General features: G+C 47.1%; 1 long non-coding RNA gene across 5 annotated transcripts; it reads left to right on the forward strand.

Annotated features, from left to right (window-relative positions):
* The first annotated feature begins 1,326 nt into the window (after nt 1-1,326).
* On the forward strand, nt 1,327-7,007 carry LOC148388788 (uncharacterized). 5 transcript variants are annotated; one of them, XR_015862277.1, is made up of 8 exons: nt 1,327-1,429; nt 1,757-1,814; nt 1,895-2,624; nt 2,727-3,698; nt 3,764-5,003; nt 5,074-5,178; nt 5,818-5,887; nt 6,145-7,007. It is a non-coding gene; the product is annotated as an uncharacterized LOC148388788 (long non-coding RNA). The 5 variants fall into 5 exon arrangements; XR_015862275.1 differs by having other exon boundaries at nt 3,764-4,846; nt 4,928-5,003; nt 5,074-5,887; XR_015862276.1 differs by having other exon boundaries at nt 1,334-1,429; nt 5,074-5,887; nt 6,145-6,241; nt 6,393-7,007.

Raw genomic sequence — 7,007 nt, forward strand, 5'->3', positions numbered from 1 at the left:
TAAGAATGGAAGACTTCGATGAGTACATTTTCTTGTTCATACAAACATTAGTTTGGCATTCAACTCAGCTCAACTTTACTTACAAAACACTTTTGGACCTTTTAATAATGAGTAATTGAAACGCAAATTCTCTTTCATTGAATCACTCGGCCGGTTGGAAGAAACAAAATTCTGGAGTCGTTCCAAAACATGACTCACTGAGCTGTTGAAAATGTATTTTTCAGCTTCTAGCTGTGCTATTGTTTTGCCACTGACCCCATTTAGCACTTGTCATTTTTGTTTTTTTCTCTCGCGTTGAATATGTGCAAACACTTTGAGAGGCTGCAAAACAAGCACTCAAAGGTGTAAACGCTTTCCCCTCGACGGGTGACGTACTCCCGGGATAGGCCGCCTTATCAGAAGCTTTACGTTTGGATGTAAATAGGCTAGAGTCGAACAAGGAGCCAACGCGGTTACCGGCAAAACAAACGTATCAAAGTCAATTTGGAAGCATTTCGGAAAAGGTCAGCAGAGGATCCGATGAATAGACCGCAGCTAAGGTGACCTGTGCTGAGACGCAGGTGGACTTGCAAAATAGAAAACAAATTGCCAGCTCCCAGAAATGACATTGTTTCAGGGCGCCCTGGGAAAGCCACCAGGTGATAGTCAGAGCCATTCCAAAAAGGAAATTACAAGCGGTTCACACTCCTCTCGTCAACATCGCTTTGGGATAAAATGTTAGGCGACGGCGACAAAATTGTCCCGTTGAAACAATTTCCACCCAAACACATAGCACACATGAGACCACTTTTTGTTTGTGGAGCCCATGATTGCGCAATCTCGAAGTGCGCTGTGAAAAACAAACAGCATCATAATGTTGAAACCATTTGTCTGGATTGTTTGCACCCATTTTTTTGTGCCCAGAGTTTTTGAGTACGTGTAAGTCAGTGACGTGCGGTGAGGTTCATGGCTGGGTGGGGGGGTCATATATTCAGTCAATTATTGTCTCTGTGTTTCTTAACAACTGAATTGAAAATGAGTCCACGGGAGCACTGCAACGGCCGCAGAATTTTTGCAAGAACAATTCATTTTAGGATGAACTATCGATACAAATATTTTCATTGGATTGAAGGCAATGGCGTTAACCACTCGACCAGAGCCTGCTCGGAAACAAAAGGAGATTTGGTCATATTGATAGGGTATCCATCCAAACATGTTCGGTGTTCAAAGTTTCAACGGATCGTCCGAAGCAACCCTTTCCACAGAAGTCACCATGACAGGCGACCACCTGGTGGCGTTAGTGTGCCGAGCGCCGTTGGACGATCAGGAGAAGAAGATTTGAATCGACGGATGTGACGTCAGGGCTTTAGGTAAATTGAAGACAGGTGTGCTCAAGGGGAGTTATCATATGCAGGTGCCACCGAGCGCGTGGCGGCGGACGGTTTCTCAGGTAAGCTAGCATGCTAGCAAATGTTTGTCGTCTCCTGCCGTTTTTCGCGACGGACGCCATGTTTGTTGCACGATGTTCGCGCTCAAGGGGAGTTCTCAAATGCAGGTGCCACCGAGCGCGTGGCATTTTCTCAGGCAAGGGAGCAAATGTTTGTCGTTTCTTGCCGTTTCTCGCGACGGACGCCATGTTTGTTTGTCGGAGGATTTTCACACGGCGACTGTAGGCGTCGAAGTTAACTGGAGAGCGCAAGGAGAGTTTTCACGTAGGCCCCAAAATGTGTGGTTTGTTGCCTTTTCTCACAAGCCTTTTTAATTTTGTTTGTCGCAGGATTGTCGTACTCTCGTGACTCGGCAACGTCACGCCCACTGCGACGGTGAGCCTGGAGGTAAATTGTAGGCCGCAGGCAATTTAGCCCCTGAGCAAATGTTTGCAGTTTTTTACGATGCCATTTATTATTTCTTGCAGGATTTTCGCTGTCTAGGGAGTGCTTGAGATTTGGGCACAGCACGCCACAATCGACTTTGCGTCGTGTCGTTGCGCGTTTTGGTGGTATTTTAAATGTCTTTCGTGTTTTTTTTTTTTCTTTTTTAAATGCTGGCCAGCATTTTTTCATTCATTTGTTTGTAGAAGGTTCTAAATCACGCCACCGATAAGCGCGTGTTTGTCTGACTATAGGAAATGTTCGTTTGACTCTAGTCAACTAAACAATTTTTTTATTATTTTATATTATGCGTGTGCCATTTCCGTGTTATGCAAACTGATAAATGTAACGAAATTGTTACGTCATGTCCAAATCAGAGCAAATCCATTCAAAGATGGCTTCCGCCCGCTCTCGTTCCGTTACGCAACAAACATTTGCGCGGGTTATTTTCTCCCGTTTTGGACGCCGCCAACCTGGATCATCCATCTGTCCAATGTGAGGTGAGTTGATGAATGATGAAATGAAAATATGAATTATAATCCTGAATAATTATTATAATTTACTACAATATGATATATTTTTTTCAACTGCAAAACTCTACTTAGTATGTATAAAATTAAAATATCTATTTTTGTTGCAATAATTTCTGTTTGTCTTTTGTAGCACTAGAAAAGGCTGCCCAGCCAGCATCCTTCTATACAAAGCAAGCAGGAGGCTCTTGAGGAGCTATTTCAGTGATGCTGAGGACACTGAGGAAGAGTAGTCCTAAATCAGGTGAAAACCTGTTTTTGTCAAGTTTCAGCTTCCCAACACACAATGGCTGTCGAGTTTTAGCTTCCCAGCACACCATTAATGACTGTCTGTGTGTTATTGTAGGCTGCAAGAGGAGCCGAATGGGAAAAGTGTAATTCCATATGAAAAGGCGCAATGGCCTATCCAAAGGCGCAATGGCCTATCCAAAGGCGCAATGGCCTATCCAAAGGAGCAATGGCCTATCCAAAGGCGCAATGGCCTATCCAAAGGAGCAATGGCCTATCCAAAGGAGCAATGGCATATCCAAAAGAGCAATGCCATATCAAGTCAAGAATCAAGCAGCACGCTGCAAAAGTCAACATGTGCGTATCATGTACCCAGGAGGGGGCAGTGCCTTTGGTTATGGGTGCACGACGGAAAGGTTGCAGGCGTGGACAGTGTTTGGGGGTCTGACGGTTGGTCTTGCTTAAGAGGTTGTGGCTTATCTGGATCCAGCGGTGTCTTGTGCTTGGTTGCCATTGATGGCTCACTTGGGGGAGGACGTGGTGACTTGGATGGAGACAAAACTGAACTTTGACGCGGAGCCCAATGTCCAAGCTTGCCATATGACTTGTACCATTTTGTCTTTTTCTAACCTGCCACTGTCGTGCTTGCTGCCTTTGTTCTCCCCCATCGGTGTAGGGCGGCATTGGAGCGAGCCGATCCCGAATGTCCAATTTTGCAATTTGACTTGTACCATTTTGTCTTTCTAACCTGCCACTGTTGCACTTCGTCTAACCCTAACCTACCACCACTGTGGTACTTGCATTCTTTGTTCTCCCCTGGGTGTAGGACAGCATTGGAGCGAGACGGTAACCTTTTGTGTCTTTTTCTAACCTACCACTGTCGTGCTTGATCTAAGCTGTGTGTCCTTTGTTCTCTAGGTGTAGGGGGCGGTGTTTGGGCGAGCCGGTCCACGAGGAAGACGTAATGATGCGAGCAGCGCCCAACTCATTGCATGTTCTGCCATTTGCAGGCCGGACGCAAAAGGGGGGTTGCGCACGGCCCGATCCGACCTGGCGACGGTCAGCAATAGTAGCTAGCCGCTGTGATCAAGTAAGCAAGTGACCGACAACTTGGGGTGCTCTTTGAGTTTCTAACATTTGTTTCTGTTTCTGCAGATGGCGACCGGGATGTGACCCGATCTGATCAGAGGTGAACGGACCGCTGTGGCATCGCTCTGAAGTCGCCGAGTTTTGAGGGAGACCCGCTTCCCTGGAGGCGTCGACCTGCGCAGCTTTAACGTGTGAAATGGATTTTCTTTTTTTTTCTTTTTTTTTTTTTAAATTACACCAGCGGTGTCCCAATGTCTGCTTGAGGGCTGCATACTGAAACAAATTCAGAATTCTTTGACGTAAATTCATTCAATCAATCACGAAATGTTGCCATTGATATTTTGTGCTACAAAGCAGCGTTGCGTTCATTCGTGTGGTGTGTTGATCAAGTTGCCCCGAGGCTGCCATTTGGACACCAATGGTGACGTGTGTAGGGCTGCACGTGTATTGGAAAACTGCCATATGGTGGTCTAGGTTATTGACATGCACTTTAAGACAGCAAAGATTTTTTTTCATGTCTCAAATGAAACATGTTTTCTTGCCTGACTATTTGTAATGCGTTACGACGATAAGTCATTGATGTAAGTTAAAGTTAACTAATCTAACTGATCTCATTGCGATCAAATAGTTAACCTCCATCCAAGAATTTTGCACAACTTGCCTCAATGCAGTGGTCTGGCCCAATACTGCCATATCAGTGATTTTCCAAAATGTTGTGCAGCCCTCATTGAGTGCCAAATGCGCAGCGACGGCAAGCGCAAGCGACCGCGCAGCGACTGCAAGCGACCGCGCAGCGACTGCAAGCGCAAGCGACGGCAAGCGCAAGCGACGGCAAGCGCAAGCGACGGCAAGCGCAAGCGACGGCAAGCGCAAGCGACGGCAAGCGCAAGCGACGGCAAGCGCAAGCGACGGCAAGCGCAAGCGACGGCAAGCGCAAGCGACGGCAAGCGCAAGCGACGGCGCAGCGAGACTTTTGTGCTTGTCTTGCAAGGTGGAAGAGACGATGTATGAAACAAAGAGCCGGTGGACGGAGGCCACCAGACCTGCGATTGGTGAGCGGGTTGCAAAGGAAGGAATCACCCAAAGAGAGCAGTCGCCAAGTGTTGAAGAGGAGCCTGATGCATGACTGGCCAAGGCTGGCCAGAGGCGGTGACATGGCAATCCAATCTGCAAGCGTAGTGTACACACTTGTTGGTTTTAATTTGATTTCCTTATTTTTCTGCCTTTCAGCTGGCAGCGGATGGGGCGAGCGCCAGCCTGCACCGAGAGGGACTGGGCTGCACCCACAAGACCAGGGAGGGGGCAGGTAATGAGTACGTTGACAAGAGTGAGCCGCATGCAACTGAGTGCCGTTTGTCTTTTTGCACTTGTGCGAGGCGGAAGATGAGTCCAACACCGGCCGGAGCAGACCCGGACCTTGGCCCGTGACGAGCGGCCCACACGAGACTGATGGGTGCAGATGCAGCCAGCGGTTCGGGGGAGTATGACTTTGTTTTTTCCTTTGTGCTTTCCCTACCCCTGTCTGTTTGAATAGGGTAACTAGTAGCACGCACGGGCATTTGGGTTGCTGTGACCCTCTAGATACAAATTGGCAAAGTAGACACCCCCTTCCCACCCCCTCTCTCTCTCTCTCGCTCTCTTTCTCCAATGCGCCCGGCAGTACCTGCATGGCCTGGTGCACTCAGGGTGGAACGTGGCTATACCTTGCCCTTTGTGGAATACCAGGGTATAATGTCTGCCAGACTGGGTCCCAGTGTCGTCGACGGTGTCGAGGACGAGGAGATTCTCCGTGACGCTCTCAGTGACGTCACGTTTTCCTATTTTTTTTCCTCTCGGGGCCAAGCCAGCTCTACTCAGGGGGAACTGGCCGGTTGCGCTTAAGTGCGCACCAAAGCCTCTTCTCATCTCCTCTCGCTCTTTCCCTCCCTCCCTCTTTGTAAGGGGTTAAACATTTCATAACCCGGATCGCTCCAATGCGGGAGGGCCGTATGAGACATGCGCCAGCCTGTGCGTGCCGCTAGTTACCTGATTCAAACTTACCTTAGTCAAGGTTGGGTGGGGGTGCTAGTGGAATTTTTCCCCTTGCCAAAACCACCACAATGTGTCTGTCTGCCTTTCAGGATTGCTGGGGCAGTGGATCGGACGAGTGCCTGCACAGAGAGGGACTGGACAGGACCGCGAGACCAGAGGGTAATAATAAAAAACTTTATTTGTAGAGCACCTTTCATACAAGAAATGCAGCTCAAAGCACTTTACAACAAAGAAAGAAATTATAAGCATTGAATTCTTCATATAGGAACCGACATAAAAAGAAAACAAAAACATTCATGTATGCATACGCAATTAATAAAGGGAGCTTAAAATGGGAGCAAGCTTTAATAGACAGGTAATGAGTACATCCACAGAAGTGAACCGCATGCAACAGAGTGGCGTTTTTCTTTTTGCAGTGGCACGAGGCGGAGGATGAGTCCAAACGTCGAATATCGGCCGGGCGGGGAGGGGCCGACCTTCGCCCGTGATGAGCGGCCGACACGAGACGGACAGGTGCAGATGCGGCGAGGGCAAAGCGCCCAGCCAGCATTTAAGGAGAGTATGACTGTTTTTTTTCTTTTGTCCTTTCTTTCTTTCCCTCCCTCTCTCCACTTTTTCACTGGGTGTGCACACTGGCTATCTGCATGATGCCTTTCTTTCTCAGCGCGGCGTCATTTTGCAATATTGTTTTACTGTTGTTTTTTTAATCATGAAATGAACTGTTTGTACTGTAATTGTGTGTGTACCACTGAACTGCAATTAAACTGAACTGAATTCAAGTGGTCCATTTTAAACATTGGCATTGGCAGTCTATCGTACATACAAACTGGAATCATTTGAGACATTCTCAATGACAAGACAATTGTAAACTTAGGCTGAAACAAAAATTGACTTGTTAAACATGCAGTGTCAAACTTTTTATTTTTTTAACTACACAAAGAAAAGCTGGATGCATTCTAAATTGTTGACAAAAGCCAAGTAGCCAGACACCCATAGATGCAAACGGCAAGTGTACAAACAGTCTCTGTTGCGATCAGTAAGTCATCTTTGGCAGCCCTTCTTTAAAATGGCCACTGAACTCAGAATCTTGCAGAATGTTGGTACATTTTTCTGTACGAGTAAAAGCTATTATTTGAATCTAGTCAGCCATTTTTTGGTTTGTTTTGAATCGTCATGCATCATGTGGGCGTTCTTGTGAATAAAATCAACAGTGGTGTGTTTGCTTCCTGTTGGTGGTCTTGTAAATAAAGTCAACTTTGGTGTCAGTCTTCATTGGCGA

Source organism: Syngnathus floridae, chromosome 13 (genome assembly GCF_059516105.1).
Source record: "Syngnathus floridae isolate MCC-2025c chromosome 13, RoL_Sflo_1.0, whole genome shotgun sequence".
NCBI lineage: Eukaryota > Metazoa > Chordata > Actinopteri > Syngnathiformes > Syngnathidae > Syngnathus > Syngnathus floridae.